Consider the following 17,341-nt stretch of genomic DNA (forward strand, 5'->3'; position numbering starts at 1 on the left):
CCTGGTCTAGGGAGCGTTTTTATGACAGAGAAATGTAGACACCTGTTCCATCGTCCTCTGCATCCTACTGAGATGATCTCATGGGTTTCACCCTTTATTCCGTTGACCTGTAGTGTGTGCCCTGACTGTCAGATGTTAAACCAACCTTGCATTCCCCAACATGTAGAATCATTTACATATGTTTCATGCATTTGGCTTGCTAATATTTTGTGGAGGAAATCACTGCAAATGGTGACTGCAGTCACCAGAAATGAAAAGATGTTTGCTCCTTGGAAGGAAAACTATGACAAACTTTAGGAGAAGGCAATGGCACCCCACTCCAGTACTCTTGCCTGGAAAATTGCATGGATGGAGGAGCCTGATAGGCTGCAGGCCATGGGGCCGCTAAGAGCGACTTCACTTTCACTTTTCACTTTCATGCACTGGAGAGGGAAATGGCAACCCACTCCAGTGTTCTTGCCTGGAGAATCCCAGGGATGGGGGAGCCTGGTGGGCTGCCGTCTATGGGGTCACACAGAGTCGGACATGACTGAGGTGACTTAGCAGCAGTAGCAGCAGACAGTGTATTAAAAAGCAGAGGTATCACTTTGCTACCATAGTCCATATAGTCAAAGCAGTGGGTTTTTTCTAGTAATCACATATGGATTTGAGAGTTGGATCATAAAGAAGGCTGAATGCTGAAGAATTAATGCTTTTGAACTGTGGTGTTGGAGACTCTTGAGAGTCTCTCAGACTGCACGGAGATCAAACCAACTAATCATAAAGGAAATCAACCCTGAATATTCATTGGAAGGACTGTACTGAAGCTGAAGCTGCAATACTTTGGCCACCTGATATGAAGAGCTAACTCATTGGAAAAGACTCTGATGCTGGGAAAGATTGAAGGCAGAAGGAGAAGGGGGTGGCAGAGGATGAGATGATTAGAGAGCATCACTGACTCAATGACAGGAGTTTGAACAAACTTGGGAGATGGTGAACCCCAGGGAAGCCTGGTGTCCCTGGGGTCACAAAGAGTCAGACTTGTCTTAGAGACTGAACAACAAGTAGAGGAAGAAAGACCAGAGCTCTCTGCTGTGCAAGTTCACAGCCGGAAGTTGGCCATCTGTAGGCCAGGACACGGGCCCTCACCAGGAACCAGCCATACTGGCACCCTGCTCTCAGACTCCAGCCTCTGGAACCAGAGAAATGACTGTGCTTTAAGCCCCCAGTCTGTGCTATTATTCCTGCAATCCAAGAGGATGAACACACTAATCATGATACTAACTATAATTGTAAGCTGTTGCTACTGGGAGAGGTGGGGAGAAGGGTCCACAGGATTTCCTGTGCATGGTTTTTGCAACTTCCTGCGAATCTGTAATGATTACAGAAGTTCTTTGAAATTCCTTTTTTTAAAGCAGAAATTAAAAACAGAAAAGACAGTGAGGAGCTGAGTGGAAGAGTGTGGCTAAACCCATACAGAATGGGCAGCCTCCATGGGTGGCCCTGGGCCCAGAAAGGGACCGTGTGTGTGGAGGCTTCTACCTAGGACAGCGCAGGGCGGGGCCTCTGGCTTGTCCTCTCTCTGAGCTCAGTGTGGCAACACCGACTCTGTAGTTCCCTTGTGAACCCAGAGCAGAAGTGCCAGAAGCCTCCAGCAGAAGAGGAACAGTCATGCTCTCAGCACCCTTGAGAGCTGCCAGCCACCCCGAGGTCCACAGAATTTTCCCATAAAAGGCGAGGTAGCAACTGATTTTCGTTTTGGAGATGAGGAGGCCTCTGTCACCACTATGCAATTCTGCCATGTAGCCTCCAGAAACCTCTTGTAAAGGAATGTAGACAGCTGTGTTCTAGTAAAACTTTATTTACAAAAGCAAGCAGTGGGCCAGACGGGGTCCAGCCTGGGCTTTCCCCTGGCATTCCCCTCTCAGTTGAATGTGGGCACAAGCAACTTGTCAAGAATCACCTGAGTCTCCCGTTTTGCTGGGTGTTGGTGAACAAGCAGTGAGACCTTCTGGCATGTGGTCAGAAACCTATAACTAGATGCAGAGAAAGACAGAGGTCTGCTGCTCCACGGGCACAGGATCTTCTTAGGGGACTCTTGTATCAAGTGGAAGAGTCTCACAGAGATCATCAACCTGTGTGTGGGGATGGACCAGCCTCATCGTTTGCCTTTGCGGTGTCATGGCTTCTAGGTGGCTGGTTGTGTCTACTTACCTATCTGTCTATTGGTCGTCTGTCTGTGTATGTATGCTTCTCTATCTATTAATATCTGACATATATCCATCTATCTATATCATCTATTTATCTATCTATCATCTATTATTCAGCTATCTATTTATCTATCTACTGTCTATCTATCTTTGTTCAGCCGCTGTCCTGTCCAGCTCTTTGTGACCCCCATGGACTGCAGCACACCAGGCTTCCCTGTCCTTCACTGTCTCCTGGAGTTTGCTCAAATCTGTGTCCATTGAGTCAGTGATGCCATTGAACCATCTCATTCTCAGTCGCCCCCCTCTCCTCCTGCTCTCAATCTTTCCAAGCATCAGAGTCTTTTCCAATGAGTTGGCTCTTCACATCAGGTGGCCAAAGTATTGGAGCTTCAGCATCAGACCTTCCAGTGAATATTCAGGGTTGATTTCCTTTAGTATTGACTGGTTTGATCTCCTTGCAGTCCAAGGGACTCTCAAGAATCTTCTCCAGCACCAGAGTTCAAAAGCATCAGTTCTTTGACACTCAGCCTTCTTTATAGTCCAACTCTCACATCCATACACGACTGCTGGAAAAACCATCTATCTGTCTGTCATCTACCTATCATCTACTGTCTATCTATCTATCTACCTACCTACCTGCTAGAGGAGCCGTGCATTCACACTGAGATCCAAGTTCTGAGCCCATCCCTCCTCACTTCTTGTCACCCCACCTTCTCATGCTTGCAGACATCTCCTTCAACCACAAGAAACAAGACTCTGAGCATCCCCAGTGTGTCTCTTTCTTTGCTCAAAGATACCACCCTCTGGATCTTGCCCATCCCTCCCCAGCTGCCCCACTCTGTCCAGCACCCCTGCCCTGCCCCCTGGTCCCAGGAAGCATCCCGCCAGCTCAGTGCTCTGGGAGCTAATTGAGCTTCCCACCCCCTTCTCTGCCAGGTGGGGGACCCCACTGCCTACCCTGAGCCAGGAAGTGAAGATGGGGGGCCTGGCCTCCATGGTTCTTCCTTCCTGAACGTTTACTCAGGGAACAGATCAAAATGGCAGAGGAGAGTGAGAGGGGGTTATTGATAAGTGTCTGCTAACCAAGTGGGGTGCTGCCCCGAGGCTTAACAGTGAGAAGTGTGTGTGTGGGAGGGGGACCAAGAAGGAGATGCTGATCTAATCAAGCTCCCCTTCCACGAAATCCTGCAGTGAGGGACCGTCCTTGTCTCCTTATCTGGGGTTGATCTGCACTTCTGAGTTTTCCGGGAAGGAGCAAGCAGCACTCAGGTCCCCAGAGAGGAGCCAGCGGAGCCTGTTGGCAGAGCACACCCCGCCTCCCCCTCCCTGCACTTTCTCTGAGTCATCGAGTCTTCCTGACCTTGTTTCCTTCTGAGCCCAGAGCCCAGCATCAGGCCCCTCGCCCTCCCTCTGACCCTGATGTGTTTGATCCAGATGCTGACCCAATTCTCAGTGCATGTGGTAAGGGAGGCAGGGCAAGGTGAGGGGAGGCTGGCCGTCACCTAGCAGGAGGCTTGCCCCAGACGACTCTCTACACCAGGACACTGGGCAGTGTCTGGGACATCTGTGCTCATCACACTGGGGGAACTGCTGGCATCGAGGGTGTGGGGCTAGGGAGGCTGAGCTAAACCCCACAGAACCCAGGATGGGCCCCCACAGAGAAGGATCTTCTGGTCAGCAGGGCCTGGCGGGAACACCCTGGCTAAGATTGACCCCCCTCCCGCCAGGAGACCAGCATGGAGCCTTCCTGGCATCTCTGAGTCCTGTTTCGTGAGCAGCAGTCAGATGCTCCTCCCACAAGCTCCTGGAAGCTGAGATGGCCTCTTGGTCCTTGTACACCACAGTGACTGTCATGGTGCTGCCTCGAGTTAATAACCTTGGTGAAATGCCACGAGCCCCAGAGTGACTCAGCAGCCCTGCTGTGCTGCCCTTCCTCCAGGGCAGGCTCTCACCTGCAGCCCCCAGCCAGTCAGTAGTCAGTGGGTGGCGGCTGCACATCCCATTCCCCAGAGGCCCAGCTCCCTGTCGACATAACAACCCAGAACCCGGCCCCTGGCATTCCCAGGCCCAGACGATAGCTCCTCTGGGTCCCCTGACACTCCAGGACTTCAGCTGCAGCTCCAAGGCAGCTGGGGTTCTTATCACAGAAATCTGTCCGTCTGTCTGCTGAGGACTGGGGCAGCAGGTCAGCACCAGAGCCCTCCCCAGGTAGAGGAAGCAGCACGGGGATGCACGTGAGGTCCAGGGGCAAGAGAGACCCAAGTCCCATCAGGAAAGGGTTTGGTCCAGATCGGGAAGCCCGGAAAGGGTCCAGTCCCAGTCTCCTCCTGGGTCTGTGAGTCAGCCATGGTGAAGCCCCCAGCTCTGTGTGGGCCTCACCCAGAGATCCTGAGGTGGCTGAGATGCCCGTGCTCATCACGACGCCAGGGAGGGAGGTGGGGCTCCTGGCATCCAGTGGGGGGAATGGATGCTCAACATCCTACAGTGCCCAGGACACCCCCCAGAAAAGGACCCACCCCTGAATGTCCAAAGTGCCAAGGGGAAGACAGCCAGAAGCACACCCGAAATGTATGGAGTCAGGTTCTGGGCCCAGAAGGATGGCAGCGTGTGGGGAGGGTGTAGAGGGGCCAGGCCAGAGCAGTGAGTGGCCCTGGAGGACCTACAGATGTGACAGGACAGTGCCCAGTGGGGGCTGGCAGAACACGAGGCCTCATCTCTCATCTATTTATCTCTGTCTCTCTGTCATCTGTTTGTCATCTATCTATATATCATCTATTTTTAAAATAATTTTATTTATTTGGTTGTTCCAGGTCTTAGTTGCAGCATGTGGGATCTAGTTCCCTGACTGGGGATCGAACCTGGGCCCTCTGCACTGGGAACATGGAGTCTTAGCCACTAGACCACCAGGGAAGTCCCTATGTTCATTGTTAACAGTTCATTTTGAAGATTTTGAGATAGTTTGTTTGTGCCCTCCAAAAGTGTCTGTTTGCCCCAGTCCTTTGGAAGCTCTGTAATCAAATCCCTCTGGCCTTCAAAGTCGGATTCCCCAGGGATTCCCAGTCCCCTGGCCGGATCCCCAGGCTGGGAAGCCTAATGTGGGGCCTAGAACCTTCACAGCAGTGGAAGAACTTCTTTGGTATTATTGTTCTCCAGTTTTTGAGTCGCCCACCCAGCAAGTATAGAATTTTATTTTATCGAAATTGTTCCCCTCCTACCCCTGGTGGCTCAGATGGTAAAGCATCTGCCTGCAATGCAGGAGACCCATGTTAGATCTCTGGGTCGGGAAGATCCCCCCAGAGAAGGAAATAGCAACCCACTGCAGTACTCTTGCTTAGAAAATTCCATGGACAGAGAAGCCTGGTAGCTATAGTCCGTGGGGTTGCAAAGAGTCAGACACAACCGAGCGACTTCACTACACTACCTACCACTTCACTGTGATTTCTCCTTTGTCCTTGGATGTGGGATATCTTTTTTTGGTGGGTTCCAGTATCTTCCTGTTGTTCAACAACTAGTTGTGATTTTGGTGCTCTGGCAGGAGAAGATGAGCACATGTCCTTCCACTGCACCATCTTAATCTCATCTCGAGATAGTTTGCAACTTAGAGAAGAGGTGCAGAAACAGCGGTACAGAGGGCACCCTTACACCCTTACCCAGCTTCCCTGGGGCACATCTCTTCCATCGCCATAGAACATTGATCAAGGCTGAGAAGCTAGTCTTGCTGCAGTGCTACCGACTAAAGCATAGAACCAATTCAAATTTCACTGGTTTTTCCACTAATGAACTTTTTCCGTTTTCCATCCTATCCAGGACCCCACATTCATTAAGTTGGTTTGTTCATCTCTTATTGATTAATTGAAAATCTTTATATATGAAGGACCTCATGGTTTTGTCCCTCGTACCTGTGACAAAGTATTTCCCATTTTTCCATTTCGTTTTGTTGTGGGGAACTGGGAATCCCGTAGACCAGTCCTAACTCCAACCAGAGGGGATGGGAGAGTCCCCTAGGAAGATGCCGCATCCCACGTTAAGGAGAGTTATGGGAACATCAGGCGCCCAGCAGGGCACTAGCCACATGCCGGGCCCTCCACAAACTGTTCCCACACCTTCCCATCCCCCTAAGCATTCACTGTTGCCCTAGCACGTGTTGAACAGTGACACAAGAGCATGTGAAAACCCTTAGGATTTCACCCTGCAGAGCTGTGCTGGCCATGAGCAGAGCTTCATCCCTCTGAGCCAACATCTGTTGAATGAGGAGTCAGTGAGGGGACCTCACCAGGCACGCGGGGATGCAGGGTGTGTCTCAAGGATCTCCAGGGAGGAGCAGAGGCCAGTTCTCACCCTCCTGTGGTCTGGGAACTCCGCTGACCTCTCCGGGGAGCCCTCCTGGGCAATTTGCAAGTGAGAAGATTGGCACCTGGTATCCAGGCCGCCCCCTCCCTACCCTTCTGTGACCTAGATTGTCCTTTTTTTTGGTTGTTTTCTCTCTAGTCTCATTAAGGGGGGGATTCTCTGTCCTTAAGACGAACCCTGTTGGGAACAGATAGAGGCCGCACCATAGATTCACGACTTGTGAAGCTGGGATTGTTCAAGATTGCACATTACAAGTTGAATCTTCCTCATGTCCTAATTTGGGGCTAAAGATGGGATGAGAAATGGACCCCGAAGAACTGGGGAGGGGCGTCTGAGCCAATGAGAGCTCTCCCGTGCAGACAGGGGCAGAGGTCACGGGCTGAGGGCCGAGGCTGAAGATGGGATCAGGGGAGGGGGTGACATCAGCTGTGGCATGTGTTACCCATCTCCTCACACACATCCCTCCCACTCCTTGCTTCATAGTTTGTAAAACACTTATCGAGTGTCTGCTCAGGACACCAGGGGTTCAAAGATTGCTTAAAGCCCTGATGTAGCCTAGTGGAGTGGCTGGAGAGGCAGTGGCACTCAGGCAGTATGACCAGGGCAACACCAAGCCAGGAAGGCTTCCTGGAGGAGGTGGCAGCCAAACTGAGTTTGAAAGAAAGGCAGAATAAAGGCCATCAGCAGACTGGTGGGTGGACTGGGAATCAGGTGGGGGAATCCAAGAGAAGTTCTCCCAGCTCCGAGGTGATGAAAACGTTAGGAACTTTTCTGTTTTTTTTTTTTTTTTTGATGTGGACTATTTTTTAAGTCTTTAATGAACTAGTTATAATATTGCTTGTGTTTTTTGTTTTATTTCGGTTTTTCGACCCCAAGTCATATGGGATCTTAGCTCCCCAGCCAGGGATGGAACCTTTGCCCCATGCATTGGAAGACTGAGTTGTAACCACTGGACTGCCAAGGAAGTCCTGCTTCTCTCTGTTTGAGATTCTTCATTTGTAATATTGGAATCTCATTCTCTCCTGCTGCATGATCCTCACCAGCTCTGAAAATGGTACCTGCTGAGCTGTCTGGGGCAGCCCAGAAGAGCACCAGGAACCCAGGGACTTAAGGAACAGGGACTTACCCCCCCCGCAGGGCTAGAGGCTGAATGTCCGAGGTCAGGGTGTGGGCAGGGCAACTCCTACTGAGGTGGGGTGTCTTCTGTGCTCCCCTGCTTCTTGGGGTGCTGGCAGTCTGGCATCCCTTGGCCTAGAGAAGCACTGCCCACCTTTGCCCCCCATGGAACCACTTGCATGCTCGCATCCCAGCCCTGAGCCTGCTGTCTGGCTCCTGCCAGATGTCCACCCTGTGACTTGCCCATTTTCTATTCTCCCTGGATGCCTGGCTCCCAAAACCAGCCCCACAGCCAGAGTGAGGGTCAGGGTCCTCCCTGGGCCCCCCGTGAGTCACCACCCAAGGGTATGAGTGCCAAACCAGCCACCCCTCTGCAGGACGGGGACCTGAGGCCCAGGAGGGTGGCCCCCTTTGCTGTGGTTAACGTGACACGTGTCAGGTGTGTCCAAGCAGCCGTCTCCCAGGCCTCTGTGTCTGGCCCTGTCCAGGCAGGGGCAGGACCCCAGAGTGAAGGTCCCTCCAGAGCAGGCAGGGAGGGCGGGCAGGCAAGCGCCAGGGTAGAGGAGCAGCTTACATTCTCGGGATGTTTGTCCAGTCCACCATCCCTCCCAGCCATTTCCTGGCCCCTCTCAGACAAGCGGCGCTGGCATCCAGCCAGGGCTGGTGGTTTTCCATGCAGGGGATCAGTCTGGGTCCACAGTCCCAACCTGGGAGGCAGGACACACAGGTTCCAGGCCCCCACCCCACTGCAGCGCTTCCCAGCGTGTGACTTGGAGTTCCTATGACACCTGACACTGTGGACACTGGGGCTGTGTGATTTCCAGGGGGAGGGTCAGGGATGCTGTAACAGTCCCAGCACCCTAACCCAGGACCACCCCCCACAGAGAAGGACTTGCCTGGCTCAGCAGCACCCAGGGGTCTGTAGGCACAGCAAACAGGGGCTTCTGTGTCCAGGTCTCTGGATCCTGGAATACCAGAACCAAGGGTCCTCTTCACCGGACCGGGTGGTCCTCACCAGCGCTCTCGCCTGCAAGAGTTGAGTCTGTCACCTGCTCTCTGAGCACTGTTTCTGTGGAGTTATTTACATTCTGCCTCATTCCACAAAGAACTGAGGTGATGTTCAATCAAATAGAAAATCACAAATAGCTTTATAAAATCAAGTTGGGGGCTAAGACTCTGTGCTCCCAATTCAGGGGCCCAGCTTTGATCTCTGGTCTGGGAATTGGATCCCACACACCACAACTAAGAGACGGTGCAGCCAAATAAATAAATGAATAGATATTTTTGAAAAATCAAGTAGGGGGCGATGCTATGGGGCCCTCTCAGAGCTCCAGTTCTGGCACTGGCTTCTCCCAGCTCTGCCACCAGCCGACCCTCAGGGAGTTTCAGAACCTCATCTCAAAACCTCCACCCTTTGTGATGTGATGCTGCACTCGAATTCCATTTGTTTTATGTGGGAAAGCCCTACTTTCTTTTTAGATTTGTTCGTGAGTATAAATATGTAGTATGCATAGTATGTATGCATAAATGTATAATGTGTTTGTGTGCTCAGTCGTATCAGACTCTGTGCAACTCCATGGCTGGTAGCCTGCCAGGCTCCTCTGTCCACGGGATTCTCCAGGCAAGAATACTGGAGTGGGTTGCCATTTCCTCCTCCAGGGGATCTTCCCGACCCAGGAATCAAACTTGCACCTCTTTCATCTCCTGTATTACCTGGCATGTTCTTTACCACTGGGTCACCTGGGAGGCCCCTAAATGTGTAATGCATGTGTGCAAGGTCGCTTCAGTCGTGTCCAACTCTTTGTGACCCCATGAACTGTAGCCCACCAGGCTTCTCTGTCCATGGGATTCTCCAGGCAAGAATACTGGAGTGGGTTGGCCATACTCTGCTCCAGGGGATCTTCCCAACCCAGGAATCGAACCCTTGTCTCTTATGTCTCCTGCATTGGCAGGCAGGTTCTTTACTGCTAGCGCCACCTGGGAAGCCCATAAATGTGTAATACATGTATAGAAGTATATAACACATGCATACAGCACACTATATACATGTGGTATATGTACACGTGTATATGTGTGTGTATATGTGTGTTACACACACGTTATATGTGTCTACAATACATGTAACAGCAGATCCACTGTTGGAGGCCCTTCCCCACTTTAGATTCCTCCCCTTGGAGTCCCGGTTCAGCTGCCTTGAGAACCATAAACCTTCTCCGTGTCTGTTCTCAGCTCTGGGGCCCAGGAAGGTGGTCTTGGGCACATGCTGACTTTGTATCGAGACGTCTACCCTGCCCTTCCGCTCCCATGCCCTGTGTAGTCCCCTCTCCCTGAGCCTGAGTGAGACCACCACCTGCTTCTCCCCAGGAGAGGGTGGCAGAAGTGACGGGCTGTCAGGCCCGTGTATGGGGTACATCCTCTAGGGCTCCCTGAAGCAGGCCTCCTCGACACCCCCTCTTGCCAGCTTCAATGAGATCAGTTGCCACGTGATGAGAAGGTTTGTGAAGGGGCCCACATGGCCAGGACCTGGGGGCAACCTATGGGATCTGAGAGCTGAAAGCAGGGACCGCAGTCCTGAGCCCTGAGGAGGCACCTATAGCGACAGCCTGAAGGAACTCAGAGGTGGCCCTCCCCAGTCGAGGTGCTGATGAGCCGACAGCCCCAGCTCCACCTGGGTTGCAGCCCTGGGGGCCCTGGGGCCAAGCCCGGACTTAGCTGTGCCTTGACTCCTGAGCCCCCAACCCTGAGACACTAGACGGTGGAAATTCGTCACTCAGCGTAGAAAATGAACCTGCTGCCCTGATGCCCCAGCCTGTGCCCTGCAGAGGAAACACAGAGATGCCAGGCTTTGCACACATGCCAGCAGCCCGCGTGACCGTGTGCAGAGCCAGTGAGCTCAGGACAAAGGGAATGCCCAGGCTCCCCATTCCCCAGACGATGGGGGCTCACCTGAGGCTGCTTCCAGGCCCTGCCCCACCTGTGCCGGTGACCCCACCCTCCAGGGGGCTCTGCACGTGTCTGGGAGCCATGCTGGCCCTGCAGGAAGGGCTGGACCCCACCCCGTGCCGAGTTCCAGCGCCCCACGTGCAGGCTCGGACGGAGCTAGCTGCTGGAAGTGACCCCAGCGTGTTTGTTTTTCTTGCCGGTCTCCCTGGCCCTCCCGGCTGTATGTCTGCACGTCATGTGGGTTGGGAAACTCAGTCTCGGAGGCCAGCAGCCCTGTGACCCCTGCTCTAGGAACATGCATGCCTGCAGCGTGTATCCGTGTGTCTGCGTGTGCGCGCGTGCATGTGTGCGTGCCTGAGGGTGGCATCCCTTCTCCTGGGCTGATCATATCCCAGCAGCTTTCCAGATGGGTCCCCAGGGAAGGCACACACACTCACACACAGACACACACAGACACACACACACACACACACATGCAAGACAACCCAACCAGCATTTCTTCCCTCATTCCCCAGCAGCCCAGGGACAAATGTTGTCCCCCCCAAAGCAAAACAAAGCCTAACATCCAAACATCATCTTTCATGGGACCACCCAGCAGGCCTTTGGGAGGAGCCACGAACCCACTAAATAGGTATGTGAGTGTGTTCAGTCGTGTCCTACTCTTTGTGACACGATGAACTGCAGCATGACAGGCTTCCCTATCCTTCACCATCTCTCGGAGCTTGTTCAAACTCATGTCCACTAAGTTGATGAGGCCCTCCAACCATCTCATCCCATGTCACCTTTTCTCCTCCTGCCTTCAATCTTTCCCAGCATCAGAGTCTTTTCCAATGAGTCAGTTCTTCACATCAGGTGGCCAAAGTATTGGAGCTTTAGCTTCAGCATCAGTCCTTCCAATGAATATTCAGTACTGATTTATTTCCTTTAGTATTGACTGGTTTGATCTCCTTGAAGCCCAAGGGACTCTCAAGAGTCTTCTCCAGCACAATTCGAAAGCATCAGTTCTTCGGCACTCAGCCTTCTTTATGGTCCAACTCTCACATCTGTAAATGACTACTGGAAAAACCATAGCTTTGATATACAGACCTTTTGTTGGCAAAGTGATGTCTTTGCTTTTTAATATGCTATCTAGGTTTCTCATAGCTTTTCTTCCAAGGAGCAAGCGTCTTTTAGTTTCACGACTGCAGTCATCAAGGACGTGGCTGAAGACACTGAGGCTCAGATAAGAATGTAACTTACAACAGGTTTTCATGTGAAGACACTGAAACCCTCTTGCCCTGTCGATGGGAATGTGCCTGGGGCAGCCACCGTGGAGAACAGTCTGGTGGTTCCTTAAAGAACTTAGCTTAGAATTACCGCTGGATCCAGGATTGAAACCAGGGGATGGAAGGAACACGTGCACACCCATGTACACAGCAGCGTATTCACAGTAGCTGAAGGGTGGAAACACCCCAAGTGTCCATCAGTGGATGGTGGGTAAACTAAATATAATGTATACACACTGTGGGATATTACTCGGCCTTATATAGGAAGGAGATTCTGACACCTGCTACAACATGGATGGATCTTGAGGACATGATGCTCAGTGAGAGAAGCAGCCGCAGAAGGACAGACACTGTCTGATTCCACTCACAGGAAGTCCCTGGAGGAGTCAGATCCACAGAGACAAGAAGATGGTGGGGCCAGGGGCTGGGGGAGGGGATGGGGAGTCAGTGTTTCATGGGGACAGAGTTTCTGTTTGGGAAGATGAGAAAGTTCTGGAGGTGATGGTGGGGATGGTTGCCCAACAATGTGAATGTGCTTAGTGCCAGTGAGCTTAAAAATGGTCAAGAGGGTGAATTGTTTGTTAAGTATATCTGCGTGTGTGTGGGCTCAGTTGTGTCCGACTCTGTGACCCCCATGGACTGTAGCCCACGAGGCTCCTCTGTCCAAGGGATTTCCCAGCCAAGAATGCTGGAGTGGGTTGCCATTTCTTACTCCAGGGGATCTTCCCAACCAAGGGATCAAACCCATGTCTCTTGCGTCTCCTGCATTGGCAGGCGGATTCTTGACCAGTTGTGCCACCTGCTGCTGCTGCTAAGTTGCTTCAGTCGTGTCCGACTGTGCAACCCCATAGATGGCAGCCCACCAGGCTCTTCTGTCCCTGGGATTCTCCAGGCAAGAACACTGGAGTGGGTTGCCAGTTCCTTCTCCAGTTGTGCCACCTAGGACAGTTTTAAAAAAATAAAAGCTCTCCCAGTGCCTCTGCCCTTCTGTCCCCACCCAACCCCGCAAGAAGGCCCCCTTCCTCCCTGACACACACCTCTCTCTCTCACTCCCCACTCTGAACCTTTGCTGTAGTCGTTAGCCTCCCGGAATTAATTTTTTTAATTAAAATTTGAACAAAAATCAGGCTTTCCTGAAGAGGAAGCTTAGACTCCAGCTTGGCAGGCACTGACACGTGTCCACAGCAGACCCTGATTCTGGTTTCTTGTCACCAGCCCCTCCCCACAGTGTCACACCAAGCCAGCACCCAGGGGTGTGTGTGAGTCCCCCAGGGCTGTTGTAACAGTTACACACAACAGAAACATGTCTTCTTGCAGCTCCAGGGGCCAGAAGTCCAAGACCAAGGTGTCAGCAGGGCTGGCTCCATCTGAGGCCATGACAGAGGGTCTGTCCCAGGGTTTCTCGAGGCATTGGTGTACACCTCGCCCGACCTCTGCCTCTGTCTTCGTGTGCATGTTTGTGTCTAATCATCCCTGTCTTATCAGGATGCCAGTCATGTTGAATTAGGACCCCCCTTGCTCTGGTGTGGCTCCACCTTCGCTGATTGCTCCTGCATGTGTGTGGGCTAAGTCGCTTCAGTCGTGTCCAACTCTGTGCCACCCCATGGACTGTAGCCTGCCGGGCTCCTCTGCCAATGGGGTTCCTCAGGCAAGAATACTGGAATGGGCTGTTGTGTCCTCCTCCAGGGGATCATCTTGAACCAGGGATTGAAACCACGTGTTACTCCTGCAACGGCCCTGCCTCCAAATCAGGTTGCATTCTGAGGTCTGGGGTTAGGGCTGCGACATCTGATATGGAAGAGACACTATGTTCCCCACACCAGGGTGTGGGGTTCCCCCGAGTGTCTTCCCTGAATCTCGAGAGGAGTCTTCCAGCTCAGTCAGTAAGTGTTGTGGAGGAGACGCTATTGGGTGATGGGCCTGGGCAGGGGGATGGTGGAAGGCCACAGAGGGTCACAGGAAGGCCCACTCCCAAAGCAAGCACATTCCTGAGGCTGGCTCCAAACTCTTCTTCACTGAGAGCCGGGGTCTCCATGACTCCCTCTGCCCCCACCCCCAGCCCAGAATGCACCCTGCTCAAAGGCTGGGCTCTGCTCCTCTGGCTGCAGTGACTTCTCAGAAAAAAGGATGTGTCTGGGGGTGGCCTTGCCTGACAGAGTAGACACCCCTATCTTCCCAGTCTCAGGACCACCTTCTCCTCTCCCCTGCAACCTACACTTTCGTTTGGGTGAGGAGAGCCTCCCAGAACCTCAGATCCTCGTTGATCCCTCCCCGACCTTTTCAACCACTTAAGTTCCTCTCCTTCCCCACCATGGCCTCCATCCAGGCCCCCCTCATGGTTCTCATCCAGGCTGTTCCCACCTGGGCTCCAGGTCTGCTCATCCATGAAACCCATGAGAATGCTTTAACGTAACATCAGAAGATAACCACGAATATGGTAACCCAGCCTGGATGCATCCATCTTTATACCAATGTGGTCATAAAGTGTGTTTAGTTTTTTTTTTTCTGGAGAGGGACCTCAAAAGTCATGATGAGACCCTGCTTCTTATCCTCCCACCCTAAACCCATCACTGCTAGCATGGAAACTTCCCTTCACCCCCAGGAAGAGGCCCAAACTCCCTACATGGCAGGCATGTCCATTTTGGGCCACACTTGTGTGGCTTGAGTCATTGGCCCCTTGTCTTCTCTGCTCTGATCACCCACATCCTGGCTTGGACTCTGGGGACCGTCCAGCTAGGGCCTCTCATGGAACCCCCAGCCCTGGGGTTACCCATCCTCAAGCTCTGGGCCTGGACACTGTATACTGCAGGAAGCTTCTCATACTTAACCCCCCCCCTTTTTTTTTTTTTTTAGAAAATGAGATATAATTCACATACCATAAAATTTGGGCTTCCCAGGTGGCTCAATGGTAAAGAATCCACCTGGCAATGCAGGAGACACAATAGATGCAGGTTCGATCCCTGGGTCAAGAAAATCCACTGAAGGAGGAAGTGGCAAGTCACTCCAGTATTCTTGCCTGGAGAATCCCATGGACCGAGGAGCTTGGTGAGCTACAGTCCATAGGATTGCAAACAATCAGTCACAACTGAAGTTGGACACGATGCACGCACCATAAAATTTACCCGTTTACCAATCCAGTGTTTCTGGTACATTCACAAGGTTGTACAGTTATGACCACTACCTAATTCCAAAATATTTTCTTCACCCGCATAATAACCCTAGACCCTGTTCTCTCTTCCCCAGCCCCTGACAACCAGGACCCACTCTCTGTGGATTTTCCTGTTCTGCACGTTTCCCATCAGTGGAGTCACACCCTGTGTGTCCTTCTGTGTCTGCTTCTCCCACTGAGCATCGTGTTCTCAGGGTCTGTCCATGTGGTAGCGAGTGTCAGGGCTTCACCCCGTTTCATGGCTGAGTGATGCTCCCATGTGTGGAGGGACCACAGTTGTTTATCCATTATCCGTTGATGGACATTTGAGTCCTGTCCGCTTTTGGCTGTTATAGATGTAGCTCTGGACATTGTGCACGCTTTTCTGTGTGGACATGTGCTTCCATGTCTCCTGGGTACATGCCTGGGAGTGGCATTGCAGGGTCAGAGGGTGATTCTATTTTAACCTTTGGAGGAACTGTCTGTCGTTCTTTTATCTCAGAGGCTGTTCATCTCTCCAGCTCAAGGTTCTGCAAACTGCAGCCAGGGGAATGGAATCTGGCCCTCTGCCTGTTGTTGCAAATAAAATTTTATTGGCACACAGCATACCCACAATGTGTTGTCTGTGGTAGCTGCCGAGTTGAGTTTTTGCCACAGACACTCTGAAATATTTCCTATTTGGCCTTTTATAGAAAAACGTGTGTTAGTAGGTAGCACTTATATGATATGCTATGAGCGTCTATTTCTGCATCTTGAGAATCCCTCCCTTCCCCCATCCTCCCCTCAAACAGAAAGTTCCCTAAGGGCGGGAACGGGATCTCTCATTCCTGTTTCCTACCATCATTAAACACGCAGATGCACTACCCCACCCTCCCATCCGGGAGCACTGAGCCTGTGGATCGCCTGAGCCTCTCTTTCCTGTGGATGTGAGCCAGCCTCACTCGGGGGTCCCACCCTGGCTGCCCATGGAAGTCGCCTGGGGCCCCTCCAATGGGCCACACCCCAGCCAGCTGCCTCAGCTCCCCCAGATGGGTGGGGCATCACCCTGGGGGATTCCAAACTTTGGGAACCCTTGATGACTGGTTCCTCATCCCAGATGTCTGCAGTTCTTGGGGATTTAGTCCTAGAGGGTAGGAACCAACAGACCCTTTCTCCCACTCAAACAGCTTCGATTTATCCACCCAGATGGCTCAGGGGTCTAAAATCTGCCTGCCAATGCAGGAGACACAGGAGACTCGGGTTCGATTCCTGGGTGGGGAAGGTCCCATGGAGGAGAACATGGCAACCCACTCCAGTATTCTTGCCTGGAAAACCCCATAGACAGAGGAGCCTGGTGGTCACAGTCAGACATGACTTAGTGACTAAACAACAGCAAAGTATTCTCAGTGGAACAGAGGTGGAGGCAACTCTGCCCCCCAGAGGACACTGGCCCGTGTCAGGGGACATCTGGGATTGTCATGACTCCGGAGGGAGCTGCTCCTAGCATCAAGGGGGTTGGGCCAGGGATGCTGTGGATCTCCTCACAGTACCCAGGATGGCGCCCCCCACAGAGGAAGAGCCAGCTCCGATGTCAGCAGAGCTGAGGGGGAGAGATCCTGTCATAAATACTGAAGATAAGGATAGCTTTCAACTGAAAAAAAAAAAAAAATATATATATATATATATAGTTTGTTATTTTCAGCACCAGCTGTAGGTGTGTCCCCTGCAGCCGTAAGGAGTTGGCCCCTGTTGTGCAGAGGACAGGCTGAGGGCACGTGGTAGCAGCAGCTCCTGGGGCTCAGCCTACTGTGAACCTTCTGAATCGCTGGATTTTTGCTTCAAAGCCCCAAGCGGGTGGAGGGCATGAATGCTCACCCTGGAGCCCAGTTTCATTCTAAGAAGTAGAATGTAGAGAAACTTCTAAGAGAAGTGCCCAAGGAAGGGGATTACCCTCCTCTCTCCCCAAAAGAGTTGGTGAAAATCTATGAGAAGCACTTCTGGTTTCTTTCCCTGCCAAGGCAGCTTCCTCCGCTGGACGCTGTGCTCTTAGGCATCTCTGAGACAAAAAAAAAAAAAAAAAAAAGCAGGTGATCTCTTTTTTAACCCTTCTAGGAGAGGCTCTTGGAGGTTGAGCAGCTAAGCTAAGAACAGCCAGGATGAGAGCTTTAGGCAAAGGCACCCAGAGGTGGAGCCCAGAATCCCAGGCCAGGAGGAGCTTGTGCAGAGACTGGGACTGGGTCCCCCACACCCATCCCTCTACCTCCCCTACCTAGGCCTGCTGACCTCAGCCAGTCATCCTCTGGGGGTGCTGTCCTGGGGGCTGTAGGGTGTGGAGAAGCATCCCTGGCCCC

The 17,341-nt window shown here is 52.3% G+C and overlaps 1 protein-coding gene across 3 annotated transcripts in view; it reads left to right on the forward strand.

The window, feature by feature from the left end:
• The window catches only part of GNG7 (G protein subunit gamma 7), a 138,313-nt gene that overhangs the window by 81,601 nt on the left and 39,371 nt on the right, over positions 1-17,341 (forward strand). The gene's annotated exons all lie outside the window — the stretch shown is intronic.

Source organism: Bos indicus, chromosome 7, assembly GCF_029378745.1.
Source record: "Bos indicus isolate NIAB-ARS_2022 breed Sahiwal x Tharparkar chromosome 7, NIAB-ARS_B.indTharparkar_mat_pri_1.0, whole genome shotgun sequence".
NCBI classification, from domain to species: Eukaryota; Metazoa; Chordata; class Mammalia; order Artiodactyla; family Bovidae; genus Bos; species Bos indicus.